Source organism: Pseudopodoces humilis, chromosome 6 (genome assembly GCF_049639895.1).
Source record: "Pseudopodoces humilis isolate 2021_Gansu_Grassland_sample_001 chromosome 6, ASM4963989v1, whole genome shotgun sequence".
Classification (NCBI taxonomy): domain Eukaryota; kingdom Metazoa; phylum Chordata; class Aves; order Passeriformes; family Paridae; genus Pseudopodoces; species Pseudopodoces humilis.
This window is the reverse complement of record NC_142205.1, coordinates 43461118-43480500: the sequence shown is the minus strand read 5'-3', so window position 1 is coordinate 43480500 and position 19383 is coordinate 43461118. Positions and strand designations below refer to the sequence as shown.

The following is a 19383-nucleotide window of genomic DNA, read 5'->3' as shown; positions in this document are numbered from 1 at the left end:
GTCCCGCTGGGGCGGGAGCCGTGAGGGGACGGCGGCGGCTGGGACGGGCCCCGCACCGGGTTTCGGGGGTGTCGCGCCGCCGCTCGGCCTCGTCGGCGGGCGGGGCGAGCTGTCAGGACGGTGTCACCCCCGGCCGAGCAGCTGCCGTCTGCCGCATGGGCCGCCGCGGGCTGAGGGCAGTATATAGGTCAGTGGAAGTAATGCCCGCCTAATCCCCTTTATCTTTTTTGGCTTGGCTTTTCCGCTGCTGGTTTGTAGGGCGACCCTTGGGCAGCGTTGGTCGCAAACTTCTTCTGGGGGAGAGAGGACCCAGGCTTCGCGCAGGGCTGTGTGAGCGGGCGAGTGCCGAGGTGAGAGCATGGGATACGTGCTTTTATTTTCCGGAAGGCTTTTCCTCCCAAGTGCGACGCCTGACGGAGTGCCAGGTATTCCTGCGTAGGGCTGTCACCCGCGTGACCCTCTGCATGTGCGCTCAGTTTGGGTTCGGACTTCTGTTTTAACAGGTTAGTTAACACTGATTATTTCTTTCTCCTTGCGTCACTCGCCGAATCACCGAAGGCTGTTTTGGCGTTTGCTGTGGATGCCAAAGGAAAGTAGAGGTCTCGGCAACTTCGGGGCCCGGGTAACGGGAGAAGGCAGTGTTCCCTGACAAAGTGATTGCTGTGTTGCTCTCTCTGACCTTTAAGGAACTATTAGCAAGGTCATGTGAACCTTTCTGTTGCACAAGGGTGTAGGTAGCAGCTGGGCATGGTTGAATTGCTCCATGTGGACAAATACATAGGTGCTGGCAGATGCCCACTGTCTGCTGAGATGTCGTACATAAGGCGAGCCTTGCCAGTATAGGAGTTTGCCAGGTTGGGGCATGTGGTTTCTTGTAACTGAGAAAGGCTAAGGCATACTTGATTTGGAGATTTTTATTTCAGTCTGATTTTTCTCTTCCCTTGGCTGTTTGATTGGTTTTGTGATTAGCATTAACATATCTCATACAATGACAATAAGAAGAAAAAATGCATAAAAATGATTGTATAATTTTGTATGCCACCCTATTACTTGTGACTGAACTAAATGTGACTTCAGATTCTGCCAGTGCCCTCTCTGCCTAGGTATTTTCTGTTGATTGATATGAAACTGATACTGTGCAAGAGTTTATAGTTGCCTTTTACTTTAGTACAACAGTGCTTTTATTCTCCCATATAGCAGTAAGAAGGATCTAGGGCCTCATCCTAGTGGGGAAGCATGAGGTTTTAATTTTGTTTTCATTTTTGGAGAGAAGAGGTAGTGATAATGAATTGTCCATTCAAAGAGCTCTCTCATAGACCAAAAAGGTAATAAGTAGTGTTAGGTTCTGCAGTATAGACCCATGTCTCTGCCCATGTGCTTTATTTATATTGTAATTTCTAGAAGTAAACATTTTGGAAGAAGTGTTGATTGGAAAGATTTGTTATACCTGAATGAGTGATGTCAAATTACAGTTTTCACATTATCTGTGGTGCTTTACTTCTGCTGGGGTATATGTGTACAAGAGTCTACCTGATCTGAAACTAATCTAAGAATTAGGACCTAATACTGTAATTCGTTTCTTCCTCTCTTGCTCTGCTTTAATGAACATGGAAGGCAAAGGGAGAAGGACAAGAAAAAAGACAGAAAAATTTACAATCTGTAAGGTGAAGTATAAATAATTGTAGAGGGCAGGATTGTACCAGTGAGATACTGATGTGAGGATGGCACTGTTGAAACTCATGGAACATCCAGATACCTTTTCCTCTTATCTGTCTCAATCAAAACAAATGTTTTCAATTGACTTTTGCTAACAGTTGTTTTAGTCTGTTTATTGACCCATGGTGATTGACAATATGTGCTTTGAAAAGGAAGCAAATCCTATTAGAACAATGAAAAATGTGTGGGCAAAGTGCGTGGAAGAAACTTAGCTTTATGTACATAGTTCCCTTTTTTCTTTTTTAACCTTTACTGTGTGTAAACTATATGGTGGTGCTGGTAAAAACTGGATTGTCCTCTGTAAGGGTTTTGGCTTTGAGTTGTTTTTGTTTTATTTTTGTGGTTTTATTCCCCTAAATAGGATACAAACCTTCATAGAATATGAAGCCAAGACAATCAAAACTGGAGAAACTGCTGCTAATGTGGTTTTACTTGATCCTGGCATGAAACTGAGTTTTAGAAATTTATAGCTATGTTTTCTCTTCAAAAAGATCATAATGATGCATTGATACCTGTCAAGCTTAAGTCTTGAGATTTACAGACTCTCAGTACTATCTGAAGCATCAGTTTCTCTGTTAAATTGTACATTGTAGGATTAAGATTACTTTGATATGCATCGTTTTAAGACTTCTTTTTAACAAAGAATTTATTCATAAGTGCTGCTGTTGCTCCTTGCGTATCTTTATTTATTATATATGGATGCTGCTTTTTGATGCCTGCAGAGGGTTTCATTGCAAAGATCTCCAAATTTTAATTAGTCTGATGGGAATCTTGTTTAGTTCTATAATGTTTGAGTAGCATACTTGACTCCAAAGATGCAGCTCTCCACATCCTGATCTGATGTTACTGATGTGAGCAGTAGTTTCCATCAGACATGAGAGAGATGTGTTCTCTCTCTCTCTGTCCCATAGCATGTTTAGTGTAGTTGGTATGTTCATGGTGTTTGTGCTGCTGAGCACAAGACTTTTTTGACCTCTCATTCCAGTCATCATTTTTGTTAACAAATTTATATTTTGGTTTAGAGACAAACACTCAGGCTGTTCTACTCAGACATGCTGGCTTGGCATTGCTACCTTACTTACGGTCACTTCTCAGTCTAATGGGATAGGTCAGTTTTATATTAAATAGCTTCCACCCCAACAAAATAGTCATGTGCTGTGTCTGCATCAGAATAAGCACCAGGAAAGAGGACGTCAAGGAAGGCTCTTAGCAGAATAGTGCTTTTGGATGCGTTTCTGGTAATGCAATACACAACAGCAGATGCCTGTATTTTTGGTATGTTGTGGTTGCACTTTTAATGCTCTGATAATATTGAGTAGACACAAGAAACCTTGGGGTGCTTCCAGAAGAGACTACAAAGGTCTACACTAGTCAAAAGTTGGGGTATGAATGACCTAGGAGTTCTGAATTTTTTTCCAGTTGTTTTTGCAATACATTATAGTGGCCAAATAAAGACTTGTAAGTAGATGAAGGTATGGCTGCTCTGTAAGAATGTCTGCATTTTTAAAAACTCATGCAAACAGCTTTCTGGAATTTCATTAGAAAGCCTGAGCTTTCTGTAGAGTAAAACTGGTGAAGAAATAGTGCCTTTTCCTGATCTGATTAATTTATTTAGAAAATAGAGCTAGGACTTCATTGTGTCATGGGTAGCAGGTCAGCTAGACCTGGATCAAGCTGCTGAGGCTGCATCTCAGGTCCTGGGTCCAGTTCTTGGCCCCTCACAAGGACATTGAGGTTCTGGAGCTTGTCCAGAGAAGGACAGTGAAGCTTGTGAGGAGTTTAGAGAGTGAGTCCTGGGAGGGGTGGCTGAGGGATCAGGCAGTGTGTAACCTGGAGAAAAGAAGGCTCAGGGGAGATCTCATCACTCTCTACAACTGCCTGAAAGGAGCTTGTAACCAGGCGGGTGTTGATCCCTTCTCCCAGGCAACCAGTAACAGAAGAAATGGCTTCAAGCTGTGCCAGAGGAGGTTCAGGCTGGACATCAGGAAGAATTTCTTCTCTTCAGAGGTGGTTAAGCATTGGCATGGGCTGCGCAGGGAAGGGATGGAGCCACCATCCCTGTGAGTGTTCAGGAAGTGAAATCATGTGGCATTTGATGCTATGGTTTAGTTGCCATAGTGGTGTTCAATCACAGGTTGGACTTGCTGATCTTGAAGGTCTTTTCCATCCTTAATAATTCTGTGATTCTGTTGAATTAAAAAAGCAGTTTTGAATGCCCTTGTGAATGTGTACAATAAGTGCTTCTGGTTTAATATCACTCCATTGTAATAGATGTGTACACACACCAGTACATTTTAAAGAGTCAGCTTTAACTGTGGAGTTGCTGTGATGGTAAGGAAGCACTCACCAGCTGAAGTTAGTGTTTTGAACATTGAGAAGCTTTGGGAATGCATCTTCCCGTACTTTCTGTTGTAGGTATTGATCATGAGACTTCCTGTTAGTACAGGTGGGTATCTCTCAGTCAAGTATGGTATGTTAAGAATGCTTTGTGTGTTAAACCATGTGGCCAAAAAATTCTGGTCTAAGGTGATCCTGAAGGGCATATCCAGGTGAGGCAATTCCATGTGGAATTGAAACAGAGCAGGTAAGATAAGAGCTGGTGACAGTGGTGAGAGGCTTAAGGCATGTGAAGGCCTAATCTATGTTACCTATGATATCAAGTGGGATTACTTTTAATTTGCAAAGGAAAGTTTGGAAACATGACACAAGCATAGCTGTCTGCATGCAGGAGGTCCAGCATGTAGCTGGGATTTTGACTCATGTAGCACCTTTTTCTAGCAATTGGAAAATTGCCCTGAAGTTTTTTCTGTTTCAAACTGTGGTGCCTTCCCATGGGTGGTGAGTTACTGGGAAATCAATGACTTCTTTTTCTTTTCTTTACAAAGAAAAAGGTCAAATTTTGATGCAGTACTGAATTGCCTATGTGTACAGTAATGTTAGACTGTGACCGTTAATTCTGATCTAAACATAATGAGCATGGTGTTACCTACGTTTTGTGTGAGAACATACATAACATAGCTAGATTAGTGCTAAAAGTACAAGGCAAATTCTTATCATGTAGTTTTTGCCATTTAGCTTTAGAAGCACAGTCAAATATTTTCTCCCCTTGTACCTCTACTGTAGTCTTCAAGCATATGACAGACATAGTTTTGTTTATTTAAACATTTGCGTGCCTTAGAAGAACTTGTCTTTTTTTTATTTTAAGACAGGAAAGCTGTGTGGTAATAAAAATGAGCTAGATTCTTTGTGTTAGTAACTATTACTGAAAGACAATTGTGCCCATTGTCCTTCTGATTCTAGCTCATTTTTGCAAGTTGCCTGTATTGTACATTGGTGAAGGGCAGGATTTCTTTCTGTGAAAATTTTTATATAAGAAGACTATTCTAGCAGTAGTGGAGTTTGCCTGCAGAACTGATCAAATGATGGCCTTGAACAAGCTCACAGTTGGAAGGATTTCCTAGTGCATGTGAAAAAAATAAAACTTTTAAAGTATTGACAGTCTTTATATTCCAGTAAATCTTTGGACTGTAACTTAAATTTAGCTGTTGGCTAACAGTTAAAGGGGTAAATTGATGAAGAATCAATCCCATTTGCATTCACAAAATCTTTTGTTAAACCTCAGATACCCCTGAGCAGGAGGGAAGAGAATATTACACTTTTGAGTTAGTTTTATTAACAATTAACAGTTAATATTATTGTAATAACTAAATTATTTTCAGATGTTTAGGTTTTTTACACACTAGTCAGAGAGCTGTAGTTAAAAAGTTGTTACTGTGCAGCCAAGTCCAAAAAATAGCATGGGCTGTTACTGAATTGTGTTAACTCATTTTGCTGTGGCAGGCTTCTGCCCTAGTGCAGCAAACCTGAGAGGGAGAGATAACTTGGGTTTCTGCTTCATCACTGTACTGGCATTACATTGATGAGTGCTTTTGTAAGCATACCTTAAGTATGTCTAGCTTAAACATACAAGGGAGTAAGGAGGTATGCCTTTCATAATTACAAGTTGAAGGTGGAACATCAGTAAATTGCTACACTAGGCCCGCGGCTCTTAGTAAACACAACTGTGCTGCTTCCTCTTTGCACGTTTGTGGCATTTTTACACTTCACTTGCGGCATAAATATGTTTTAGTTCAGTGTTATGAATTCTGTATTCCTGTAAGAAAAGTTATGGAAGTCAAAAGTTTATCTCCCCTTTTGAGGAACTCGCCGATTTCCAGTGCTGGACTTTGCAAGAAGTGCATACCCCGAACCACAGCGTGATGTGGATTTGATTTGGAAGTGAGGGCTCTGTTCCTCTCTGTGAGTGGAATTAGAATTGTGCTGGTTTCTCTGCCTTGTGTGCCTTACCAAGGTAAAAGTGACAACAGGTGCTAAGCAGCCAAAAATTTTACAGCAAACCATAAAGATCTTCAGAAAAGTGTATGTTTCTCCTTTTTTTTTTCTTTTTTTTTGGTTCTGATGTTGTTCTCAAATCACCTAAAGTCCTTGGAATGCCTTTAGTATGGATAGGGATTTTTTTTTTTTTTTTCTTTTAATTGGCAATTTTGCCATTCAGTACACGGAAGCAGAGAACACATAAGAACACATAGTCAGCAATAGGTGTAACAGGATAATTTCCTTTCTGAATTGCTGACTTGCATTAAGATTAATTATGCTTGCCTGCTTGGAGTGGTTTCAGGTAAACAATTAGAAAGTTCTTTATCAGCTTCTTGAAACATATTCATAGGATGAGAAGCCTGTAAAGTGAGAGTGCATTTTGAACGGAGGAAAAGCATGGAGGGCAGAAACTGATTTGCCTTTGCAGTGATTCTGTTCTTAATATTTTGGTCCCCGTAGTGTGAACAACACTAAAAGATATTTCCCTAAACTTGCTGCCAGATAAGACTGAGGTTTTTATGGCTGTCAGTGGTTGCATCCGCTTTCAGCATATTTTGTTGGCATGATTTTTACAGATGTGATGTTTGCCAGCAGCAGCTCAGTGCTTATGGGTTCCTGACTTGATAGTGTTGATAAAAGCAGAACACAAAAGTAGAATTGAGATTATTTTTAAAAATTTCCTTCAGCTAGATAGTTTGTTTTGCTTGGATGCCATTGGAATCCTTGGACTCGGAGAACTTTTTTTTCTTCTTGCAAGAACCTTTACTGTTGGAAAAAATAAAATTAAATGTTCAGAGAGCAACAACTAAGGCAGTTTAGAAGACTCTGCATTTATAATCCATGCTTATTTACAAATGATATCTCCTGCTAGTAGTGTTTTTAGCAACTTACATTCAATAGCTGAAATGCTACTGTTTGATTTTAAAGTAGCAGCAAGTGATGAAGATAAAATTTCATTGTATTGGCAGCAAACCATCTTCTCTTACTAGTGTACATTTGTTTTGCAAACATTTAAAGTAACAACAGTTCAGATTTAAAAGAGGCATCAAATCAACAGCAGCATTTCAGGAGCACTTGGCATTGGGCTCAGTGTCAGGAGACAATGTGGTCTAATCAGTTATAATTTAAAGTACATTTAAATATTCTGAGATAAAATTATGATTTATTCAGAAGCAGGAATATTGGAGTTTGTGGCATATGCTAATGCAGAAATTGAAACTATTCTTCCACAGGGGGAAAATATCAAAAGTAGTGAGAGGCTGGCTTGGCTAATAGTGGGCTCTTCAACATCAAACACAAAGAGGGAAAGGAATACCAAGCTGGATTGCCAAGGACAAGTGTAAAAATAAAACACACACATATATAATTAAGATGCAACATTCAGAATGGCCCAACTCAAAGAATGAGAAATCATTATAGAAATATAAAGTTAGTAAAAAGAAAGAGGAGTTTTACTCCTGTTTGATAAATGGAGCTGTGGACAGATAATACATAGCAGGCTGAGGTATTTTTTTGTTTGTTTCTTCACCTCAGGTCTAATAAAAGATACTGAGACTTGGAGGTGAACATGACGTCCAAGGCAAGTGCTAAAACCCTAAGCTGGTGTGAGGAAAGAGTGAGTTTTAGAGCAGTTAGGTAAGTTTAAGTTTCAAGTGTTTACAAAAACACTGTTGAAAGGGTAAGGGCTGGCTGATGTAATCCTTGAGCTGCTGCAGTTACTTAACGCATGGAGGGTATGTGTAATACTGTGCCACTGAGAAGAGGGGTTGTAGTGTCTGTCTGTACGGGTGTCAGGGGCAAGGGGCAAGTGGAAATGAGCAACTGTAGACTCGGTTGTTTATCTTTATTTGTTCTAGTATGTTTCTTAGGAATTAAACCCTCCCAAAGCAGTAGAAGATGACAAAAAAAACCCCCAAAAACCAGTAGTCCATATGATTCTATTTTTAATATTAACACCGCTAGGCTGATAGAATTTATTTTTCCAAAATGCTAACAGAAGAGGAGTAGTAGATCTCTGGTAGCTTGACTCTGTGATAGAAACTGTCAACATTTCATTCTTATTAAAGAATGTCTGGGGAAATTGACTGTGGGCAAGTTCTAAACTGCTTGAAAAACATTGTTTTCCCTAGAAATGGAGTCATGAAGTAGTGTTCTTGTTAGGGGTGAGAGGTTTGTTTTAGATATATACATAAAGGATTTATATATTTTAGTAGACAACAAAAATAACAGAAGTCAACATTGCTATGGAATTGTAAAATTAGAGAATGTCATATGAAGATACTGTCCAAAAATGATTGAATTCTGCTCTTAGAAGGTTTTGGGTTATTTTAAATAGAGCTGGTTCTTAGGTTGGGATTGAAGTTTGCATTGCAAAACCCTATAGCACAGTTCCTTATTTCAAACACAGCAAGGCCTCTTTAAAGTAATTCCTGGTTGATGGGAGCAATTGGAGAAGGCCAGAAGGACCAAATGCTTCTCCCTGAGGCCTGCTTCAGTTAACCTTAAGGACCTTTCCAGTTCTTATTGTGGGATCCTGTGTCTGCATCACATATGTGTAAATAGAATTATGTTCTACAAGTTACATGAAGTAATCTTTCCAGCCAATATTGATGTAGTGTTATGTTTTGAAGATGGAATTCATTAAAATTAATTTAAAAGGAAAAAAAAGAAGGTAATATGAACCCACTGTAGGGAGTCTGGAGAAGAGCAGTAAGAATACCTGGATGTCTGGAGGAATGACTGAATGAGCTGGGAGCTATTATTTTAGCTTCAAAGAAGTGAAGAAGATAGTGGAAAACTGAGAAAGTGAGGGTTTGTCTAAGTGTATGAGATAAATGTTTTTCAAAGTGATCTGTTTTTTTCCTTACTTGGTAAGACATTGTTGCATTAGAATATATTACCAAGAAAAGTTGTGTATGATTTTAAGAACAAGTAAGGAAAGCAGTTGTTAGTTGTGACAGGAACATGATGTTATCATGGCACAGGGGGAAGGACTAGATGACTTTGAGGTGATTTTTTTTATCCTTTGAGGGCAAAAAGGAGATGGGTACTGTGGTACAGCACGATGTGTAAAATCCAGGGAGAGCACAGTACTGAGAATTCATTTTCTTGGTACCACTACTCTTATATTACAACTCACAAGGAGGATCCAGAATATATCAAAACATTATGCCTCTTTCTCTGTTTTTTTTTTTTTTTTTTTTCCCTTTTCACCCGGAGGAGATGAGGGACACTTGTAACTTCACAGTGCTGTGGCTGTTGAAAACTAGCTAGAACTCCCTGTTAGAGGTAGCGATCTCTAAAAAATGACTGTGAGCATGGCCATACCCAGACTGGCTCTGCAGGAGCAAATCCTAGAACAGGGAGTGCAAGGAAATGTGGTGTGAAGATGGCTGGATTAGCTTTGGAAACAATTTTGTCATATTTGTGTGGTGTTGCATCCAAGCCTCTGGGGTTTTACTGCTTCCAGACCTGTGCAAGTCTGCTCTCTGCCACACAGACTTAATCAGCTTGTACAAGTGAAAATTTGGAAAACTCTTTCATATAATCTGCTGTATGTTGTAAACAACCCTCTATTGTGCTGCCCTTGTAGCCTGTGTTTACTTGAATAAACTAATTCTTCTTTAATTATTTGTCCAGTAACAGCCCAAAACAGAAAGAGGCTCTTCACTTCATAGTTCTTGTCCAAATGATAGGGATAACAACAGTGACATTAAACAAAGGTTTTAATTTCAGCTGCATGTTATTGGACAAAACTGTGAATAGCAGAAGGAAAGCAAAGATTTGAGGAAGTCCTGCAGTGTCAACTGATCTTTAAATCAAAAGAAAATAGGCAGATTTTTATGTAAAATTAGCAGTTTAGAAGATTTCTGGTTTGTTATTCACAGAGGGAGATTTCCCAGGAGGTATCACCTCTATGATGTGTTTGTTATCTTAATTAATGCACATATGAAACTGGAACGTACTTACCTCGTAATGTTTTAAAGTCCATCTGCTTTTTTGAATGGCATCTGTTGGTATTGGGAGTTTGTATTGATTCATATATCTGTGTACTGTGGTTTCTAGGATTATTTTCTTGGGCTCTCACATGAAGGGGAAAGATAAGGAAAGCAATTTGAATTTCCCAAACCACAAAGCTATGCATCTTTCATAATATCCAGCTTGGGTAGTGGTGTAGGTTAAGATGCATGGGATGCGATACAGTCTCCAAGGACAACTTTCCTCTCAAATAACATGCAGTATAACCCTGAGCTCAAAATTAATTGTGTTTAAAAAAAAAAAAAAAGAGGAGAGAGAATGTATAAATCCTTGAAAAGGGTTTTGCCATTCTGAGAATGTCCTGGTGACCTGCCTGTTAAAAGAAAGTTTTACAGTCTGCTCTGCTGTGAACAGAAGAAACATTGAAAACTGCTGTCTGTTATGATTTGATGATCTCAAGATACAAAGTAGAGCATCCCAATTCATGAAGGGTATTACTAAGAATTGATTATGTTCTAAAGCTTTTTAATATGCATGCCTCACCACACCCATTTTAGGACAGAATTTCAGGCTATCCAAGCAATGTGAGCTGAAATATAATATTTTTTCTTATATTCCTATAATTATGAATCATATGACTTGTATGAATACTGTGATCCATAAAATACATAAAATTCATATCAATCATATGAGACAGAAAATATTAGATAAAATATAACATTTTTGTGTCTGATTCAAAGTTTTTAAGCAGTTCTTCTACCATTTCATGGTTTCCTCACCTGTCTCAGTTTTCAGAAATGAGAAGGCAGAAGTTTTTTTATCTCTTCTCTCTCTCTGTTTTCCCTCCTTACCTTCTTGGATACAGAATGCAAGCATGTATTTTTTTTTTTACCTGGTGCCTGGTGTTGCCCGCTTTTAAAAAGTGGTGTATTTGATGCAAAAGCAAAATATTTGCTCTTCCAAGAATGTTACATAAGGCAAGACTGTGCTTGGCAGTAATGGTTTGTCAGTGCCTACAAAGAGATCCCAGTGTCAGTGCTCTCTGGAGATAAGGATGTATTATTTCCTATCTGGCAATACTGAACTGATGATACTGTGTGATTAATATGACTCTCCTGGGCCACAACTACAGGAAGCTTGCCGTTCAATTATCACCATGCTGCTTTTATTTAATTACAGCTTTAAAAAATAATATTAAAAAGGATGATTCAAAATTGGAACTTTCTAAATTACTCAAATGTTTGTTTTTTCATAGTCTTCTTTTGCACTCTAACCTAAGGGGTGTCTGTGTAGGTTTGGTTTTATGTGGGTTTTTGGTTTGTTTGGTTTTTTTTTTTTTCCCAAATTATTTGGGAAGCTAAAAGCACTTAGGTTCTGGACATTTTCCATAGCTTGGTGGTAAGGTTTCAGATTCAGATTTTTTTACATATGTTTGATCAGGGAATTTTTCTATGTTCTGAATGCCTTCTCTCTAAAACTTGAACATTAACTGCATATCATAGAGAAATTTTTTGTAGCCTACAAAAGAACAGACCTTTTCTTTACTGCCTCTGATTTTCTTTACTGCCACTATAGTAGTAACAAAGATTCATTGAGTGAGTCTTGCAGGACTTTGAAGCTGAAACACTGAATAAATTTGGATAATATAGTACCACTATAATATTTTATTAAGCATATATTTGAAAACATGCACTAGCCTTATCAGAAATGGGATTGTCCCTCATGTGACTTTTCTTCATTTGCTCTGGTTTCAGTCTCTTGTACTAATTTTCAATCTCAGGCTTGTGGTTCTAGATAAAAGATGATATTTAGATGGAAGCATGCTGGAGTTTTTAAAACAAATGTGCTGAGAGGTTTTTTCCCCTCCCCCAATGCCCTCTTCATTATGATCACTTGAAGCCCCTCCACAGGTGCTTATGGCATGCTCCTTTCCCACATCTACTGGAAAGAATGATTTCTAGAGAGGCTGTGGGTTACCTTTAGGACTTTAGTTTGGACTCTGGGTAGGGGCAATTTCTCTTTTAAGTATATTTTTTCTGTTCCTCTTTTCTGTTCCCTCTGATGGATTATTTCATGTGTAGTAAAAGGAAATAAAAATACCAGGCTGATAAACTTGTAAACCTCAAACATGAGGATGTAATTTAGACGACACCTATTTTGTTATGTATATGACAATAGTTTTTAAGCTGTGCTGCAAATTAAAGAATAAAATCCCAGGGAGAAAATAATTGTTTAAGCTAAAAGACAGTCCGGTCAAGAACATAATTATAGGCTCCACTTGAAAAATTACCCTGATAAATGGTACAGAAAAACAAAAATAGAGAGAATGTATTTAACAAATTAAACTTGGAACCTTATTTTTATGACCAGATGCAATGGATATATAAAGCAGACAGGAGGAAAGTTAGTATTAATTACAAATTACGGAGAAATCTCCTTTCTTTAGGGCCCTCACTTGCAATTTTTTTGAGTAACAAGAAAATATATTAAAAATAGCATGGTTTAGTGAGGTAGAATTTTATGAACAGTATTTTACTACAGGAAACATATTAGAGATGATCTGGAAGACAGAGAGATTGTCCTGTTACCATTTCACTGGGAAACTGGCTAATTTTTGGGACAAATGTCTTTGTTGTAGTTGAGGAGGAAAATGATGCTGAAAGTCTCTTATGAAATTTCTGGTTACATCTGTGGAGGAACTTGATATAATCATCCCTGAAATTCAGGAGCATGAAATGTGAAGGAATCTCTGGGGTCATCTAGTCTAGCATATACTGAAACTATGTTATATTTGCAATATAAAAACAGTGTCTTCCCATACGCCCTTAGTTTTTGGCTGTTTTGTCCATGCTCTCCTGATGGGAAAGCTGTTTAGGAACCTCTTTTAAACTATGAGTTCTTGGTCAAAAATTATGTTTATTAAATTTTTTTTTTGTCTTGATGTATATACTTTTTAAACTTTTGCAGGCTTTCTTTCAGCAAATTGAAAGCTTTCAGAGTTTTGCCTGCTTGCTTATAAGACACAGAAAAATGACAGTCTCCTTATTTTGAGTTAATTTGTGTAGTCTGGAGGAATTTCTGTCAGACAGGTTAGCAGGATGTCTGTAAAATCAATTTGGAATGCTAAGCACTGTGTAAATGAATAGACATTCTTTTCATACTTGCATTTTTCTGTATGTGTGCAGTCTTGTTACATGTCAAATATAAATTTAATATGAATTACTTCAGTGTTGACAGAAAGGTGTGGGTTTCTCTTTCTCCCTTGCATGTGTTTAGCTTGTTTAACAAGATGCTGTTATGACGCATTTCTTGTCTGAAAAGTGAGTTTTGTAATCAGTTTTTTGGCAGTGTAGCCAGCTTTAGAATTCAGTGTAATGCCACTTTTTTCTACTTCTGTGTTTTATGTTTTTTCCCCAGCGGTTACTTTTTAGCCAGAACAGTTTCTTAATTGCTTCAAACTTATTCAGTGTGTTATGCACGATTGTTTTTGAGTTGCAGCAGTGAACAGAAGGCAGCAAGGAAGGCAAATATGGATTGTTTCTGCTGTGGTGTGGGCTCTTAGTGGCTGATGCCCTCGGTCTTTTCAAGGGCTTCTCACTAAGGTATTGCTGAAAGGCCTGGAAACTCTGACCTTGTTTGTGTGGGTGTGTCTCTTGCTGTGACATAAGCTCTCTTACACCTACTCCTGCATATTGGAGAGTTTATTATCTTGTTCTCTTTAAGATGGAGCTTTTTTTCCTTTTCAGTTTTTAAGCTGTCAGATTTCTGTTAATAGAGAATGATAATTTTTACTTTTCTACTTTCTCTGCCTTTCCTTTTCTCTAGTGGAAAGCTGAATGCTGCTGAAAGCTGAAGAAACTAAGTCTAGATTCTTGACCAAATGGAAGAGCTGCCAGAGCCAATTTTTCCTTGCTGACCTGTTGACATTGCTTTAATTGCAGGTAAGATACGTGTGTGTCTGTGTGTGTGTAATAGGTAGTTCAGAGAAGTCTGTTTGCTGAGCCATGAACTTTGCAGTGCTGGGTGTCACAATCAATTTTTGTGGTATGGACAATGAAAAGTGAGTTTGGGACTTCAGTCTTATTTCAGATGTCTGATGGAGTCTCCAGTAGCATTCAGCTACATTTAGACACGATGGGCTCTGGAGCATCCTGCCAGTGTTTTGTGTTTCACTTTTGTTTGTGTTCACACTTGTACAGTGTAACTGTTGCGCAGTATTCCTGTGGCAATCACAGAAATTGCTTACATGCGAAAAGAATACACAGCAATTATCAAAGGTGCTTTAGCTGTCTTTTAGTGCTCTGTAACCTCTGGAGAACAATAAATACACTGTTATATATTATATATCTACATACCCTGTATGTCAAAAGTAGGTTACCAGTGGCATTTGATGAGAATCCAGCAGCCTGTACACCAGGATTTTCTTGAGTTGCCAAGACTCCCCTTTTTTTTGTTTGTTTGTTTCAGAATATCTCCACATTATTTGGCTTATGGGATAGGAAGTAATTTAAATGCTTGTCATCTGAAGAATGTATGTTTTTTACTCCTGTTTCTAACAGGTACAATGTAGGATACAAAAAGGGTTGATGGAAGAAACGCTAGTATTCTCTATCTGAGCTTAAAAATTGAACAGAAACTTTAGAAAAGTTTTACAACAAAAGTTGAATAAGGGGCAGAGGTCCTAGGCTTTGGCTTGTCATTGGATCATCTTACTTTATCTTACTCTGCAGTGGAACTAGTTAGCTGACAGATGAAAATTCAGATAAGTCTTTCCCCACCCTGATCTACAAGCATGAATATAATTTGGTTCTTGATGCAGCATTATACATGTGTTTTGTTTTATTAGATGAGCTGTTTTACAACGTGAAAAGGGCTGAACACTTATGAGTCACCTCCCCAAGAGATGCTTATTCTCAGTTTGGAAAAAGGGCTGATGAAAGAGCATGAAAGGGGGTGTGGTTTTCATAGCCTGAATGTTTCATAGAAGAGTTGTCATCATTTGGGGAGGAGATGTGGGTGTTAATTGCAATATTGTCATAAGGAAGCTGTGTACAGAAGAGAAGCCCAAGCTAACTAGGGAGGGAGCCTGATATGTGGGTGTGAAATGAGACTGGGATTAGTACAGACAAGCTTAAAATCACAGGAAACCTGACAATGTGTTTGGTTTCCCAAGATGTGTTTGTTGTATCAGGTGGAGTATTTATATCAATCAAACAACTTTAGAAAGGGAAAGAAATACGAAATGATACTTTATAATACCACTAGTTCCTGGTTTTTATATAACCAGATTTTCTTTCAAATTGATTAGAAAAAGTACAAATAGCTGGTAGATTATAATTAATATTAGTCTTCTGGTAAACACTTGTGCTTTCTTTGTTATTTTTGAACCACCAAACACTTGCTTTATGAAAATGAGCACCATCTCTCAGCAGCCTTTCATACAGCATGTGTCTGGTCTTATCCTTCCCTGCGGTGCTTCCACCTCTTTTTTGATGCAGTTTGTTGCAATTCTTGATAGTGATGGGAGGCTGTTTAGTCAAGGGGGAAGCAAGGATCTTGTTCTTCTCATCCTAACCTGTGCTGCTCTGTAAAGGTTAGGGAGGCGTCTGGTTTCTCTGTAATAGCTTGTAAAAGGTTCCAAAGTATCATATCGAAGTATTTTTAGGAAACGGAGGGGTTGTAGATAGTCTTATGCTTGCCAAATGTTCAGTATGTTACTGTTTCCACTCTCTGAATGAATTGGCAACTCTGACAATGTTACAAACCTGTTTTATTAAACTCAGATCATTAGAATATTTCAGAGTATCAAGCCTTGTGTAAAAGCTCACATAGCAGGGTGTTTGGAAGGACTACGTATTCCCAAGACTAATGGCACCTTTCCCAAAATTTAGAGTGTAAGCTTTTACATGTACTGACCTACAGCTAATCCATGATTCTGTGGCTCTATGGAAGTAGCTTTGGTTGCCAAAGTGACTATTTGTCACAGTTGCTGTAGGTAAGAGTTCTTGAGATGGTTTGTAACATTAGAATATCTTGCACAATAAAGACAGGTGTATTTCCTTCTCCAGAGAGAAAACTAAAGAACAATTCTTCATTTAAACTAGAGTCTGGTCTTATTCTATAACTTTATTTCTAGTAGTGTAAAGCTTTCAGTTGGCTGTTTCTTCTTTCCCTGACTTAAAATCTAGTTATGTTCATGGGAAGGCAGTACAGTCATTGATGGCAGGAAGTAACATGAACCAACACAATAATGTGGAGTCTTTCTATAGTTCTCATGTCTTCCTGTTCTCTGTGTAACTCCTTAGTTTTACTAGTATGTTTGAATTCCTGTTGGTTTAGCTAACAGCAGTAATGAAAGGAACCCCTAATTCCTTAACACAAGAGTTTTAGTATCTAGTCTAAGATTGTTAAGTATCTGTGATTACCAAATCTAGTCTCAACTGGTATTAAATCCTTAGAGTTTTTTATTGGAAAATATTAATGCATCTGGAACAAATGTGTTCCCATATATTTTGTTTTCAATAAAAAATTTCAAAGTAAGACTTTAATGGATTCAAGTTGGAATGTCAGAATGACAAAAGATGCAAAGTCAAAAAATTCCTTTAGTTTATATGCAGTACCTTAGGATCATGCTTCCTTTCAGCTGTATTCTTCCTGTGTTGTGGTCTGGGGTTGTTTGATTTTGTGTTAGTGGCTTTTGTTGCTTTTTTTTCCTCCTGATGTCAGTTTGTAGAGTTTTGAGTTTGTTGTCATTATAAAAATTGTGAAAACTCAGACTTGTGAGGAGGAAAATGTCTTCTTCATTCAGCAGGGAGTTTGATCTTAGGAGCAAGCCAATAAAGTCTTGGTTACTGACAGTTATCTGAAATTAATATTTTAGAGAAAGATCCCATTTTACTGAGGTAGGTAATTTTTAAACTGCCTTGAATTTCACAAAATGTTAATAGAAAATAGCTATTACATGATTTTATTCTTTCATAGGATTCCTTGGTCCAGTTGCAGGCTACTTTGCATGGCCTTTTTGGGGAATCAGTGATGTTCTATAAATAATTTAAGTGGTTCTGATTTCTAATCTTTCCTCACTATACACTAGCATACAAATTTGCTCTCCCTGTGATGCCGAGGGAGAGGTCTGTAAATAACACCTGACAATTCACAGAATATAAAGATGTATACATGGCTTTCATAATGCATAAGGTGTTTTTTTTCTTTCTCAGCTCAAGATAAACAAGGAAAGAACTTGTGTATGTATGACACAATGTGAGCTATTCATTGTAAAGGTCCAGGGTATGTCATAAAGAATGTTTTGTCTAACCATCTTGATTTACTTGTCATTGCTTGTGTCTTGAGTTTAATTAGGTGTGTATTTTGCCCTGAAGAACTAAGCACAGTGCAGGGAAGTTAGAAATGTGTAATGGTAGATAGAGGCCACTGACATGAGGAAATGGGAAAGTATGACTGGTTTTCTGATCATAGGGACAAGTGTTTTTCTTAACTTTGGTCTCATGGAAATAACATGGTAAGTAGGTATTGTTCCAAAACTGGCTACACCTTAGCACTAAATCTGGGTAAATTGTCCTTGGTAGTGGCTCTATAAAACCTAAGGGAATATGTAAGCATTCTGAATAAAGGAGATTTGGTTAATGTGATGTTAGAAATTCAGAGATTTTATGGTAGACATAAGGAAGCCGCAAAAAGCAAACCAGGAAAAAAAGTGATAATGTTTTTCATAGTAAAACTGATTATTATCAACATAGTGTTAATGGCCATCATTGTGGTGACAGCTATCTTAGAAGGAGAAAGATTAATACAAAAAAAGAATGTACAACAAAATCTTGAAAGATCAAACTCTCATGTGTTTACACGTTTTCCTGTGCATCATTGTTCTTTAGATCCCAATATTTTCTAAGAAAAAGAGGATTTTCAGGTAAAGCTGGTAGGGATTAGTTAAATAATTTTAAAGTATGCATTATTATTTCAAAATATAAACTTGGAATAAACAAAAGAGAAGAAGAGTTAGATTAGGCCTGCAAGAATGGATTGAATTGGAAGACTAAGTGTTCATTAGATTTTGATTTGGTTTTGCAGTGCTAGAATCTGTTTGGTTGAACACATATCTTACAAACCTCTCTGTAGCTCTTGTTAGACAAGCTGCTTGTTCATGAGCCAAGCAGTGGAGATGTTCAATGTATTTGTTGTGTACAGAGCAGTGGGGATCATTGAGTATTTTGAAGTTGAACTGTCCTCGGAGTAGGAATTGATGGGACAGAAGGGGGCAGGACAACATGTGCCAAGTGTATGGCAGTGTTCCTGGCCATGTGCAGTCTATGGTATTACTTAGTAGTCTTTCCATTCCATAAATTCAGTGGGTTTTGTCTTTTGCTTTCAAAATTGTTTAAAAAATCATCACTGCTTTTGGTAGCTCTTATGGCCGTAACAATGAGTTCCATAATTTGTCACAAATTATTACTTGCTCAGGAACAGAGATGGGAAGAAGAGCTATGCAGTGGGAGGAGAATACAAGATCCAAGTTCTGGATGTCTAAATCATGTATTACATACTAATTTGAATTTTTTTAAGGACTCTGCCTATTGTATGCTTCAGAGCTATGAAAGTGTATTGTCATTTAACTTTCTGGAGTCACAGCCATTTTTTAAAACTCTGGTTTGCTTCAAGTAGAATTGGATTAATGAAAAACTTTTCTGTCACCTACTGCAAGTGTAGTGTTGGACTTTTTGAAGCAGTGTTTGTGGCCTTTGTTTCATATTAAATTCAATGTTGCGAAATGCGCATTGAGTACTTCTGTTGAAAGTCTTTTAAAACAAGGATTTGTACACTGTAAGTATAACATTATTGAAAAAGAAATTTGGAAAAACCTTTTTGCTATCCAGATTAGATAAAGGAAATTTTCTGGCAGTGCTTGAGATTTAAAGTAAAGAAATTGTGTGGGAGTAAAGTAATTGATTCCATTGCAGTATGCATGCTTAAGTTTGAAAAATGCGAGCTAAGCAGAATAATTGTTTCATCCTACTTTGTGGTTCTATTAACTAAAATAAACTGTAGCTTATCTTAACCAACAAAAGATTGAAGTGATTTTTAAAATATAATGCATTCCTGAAGGACATTGTTTCTTGAAACTAGCATGTAGTTGGCAGTATGATTTATTGTAGTATTCTTTTAATGTCCATTCAATTTGAAAGCTTCCCATTTCTTCCAGTGAAGTGCTACAGTGCATTTTGTACACAGGCTGTTCTGTTGTAGGCTGTTTCATGTATTCCAAAGGTGTGCAGCTGACTGCTAGTCTCATTTGAA

The 19383-nt window shown here is 37.8% G+C and overlaps 1 protein-coding gene across 11 annotated transcripts in view; it reads left to right on the top strand.

Moving 5' to 3' along the window:
• FHIP1A (FHF complex subunit HOOK interacting protein 1A) overlaps positions 1–19383 on the top strand; it is an 84344-nt gene that overhangs the window by 4430 nt on the left and 60531 nt on the right. For 5 of the 11 annotated variants that reach the window (XM_014263187.2, XM_014263180.2, XM_014263184.2 and 2 more), the window contains exons 2-3: positions 259–503; positions 13897–14012. The exons of 1 other annotated variant lie outside the window; for it this stretch is intronic. The gene's annotated coding sequence lies outside the window, so the exon portion shown is untranslated. Of the gene's footprint in view, positions 1–110; positions 188–209; positions 504–13568; positions 13674–13896; positions 14013–19383 lie in introns of those variants that run through there. 5 more of the 11 variants (XM_014263181.2, XM_088056463.1, XM_088056462.1 and 2 more) reach the window with 5 other exon arrangements.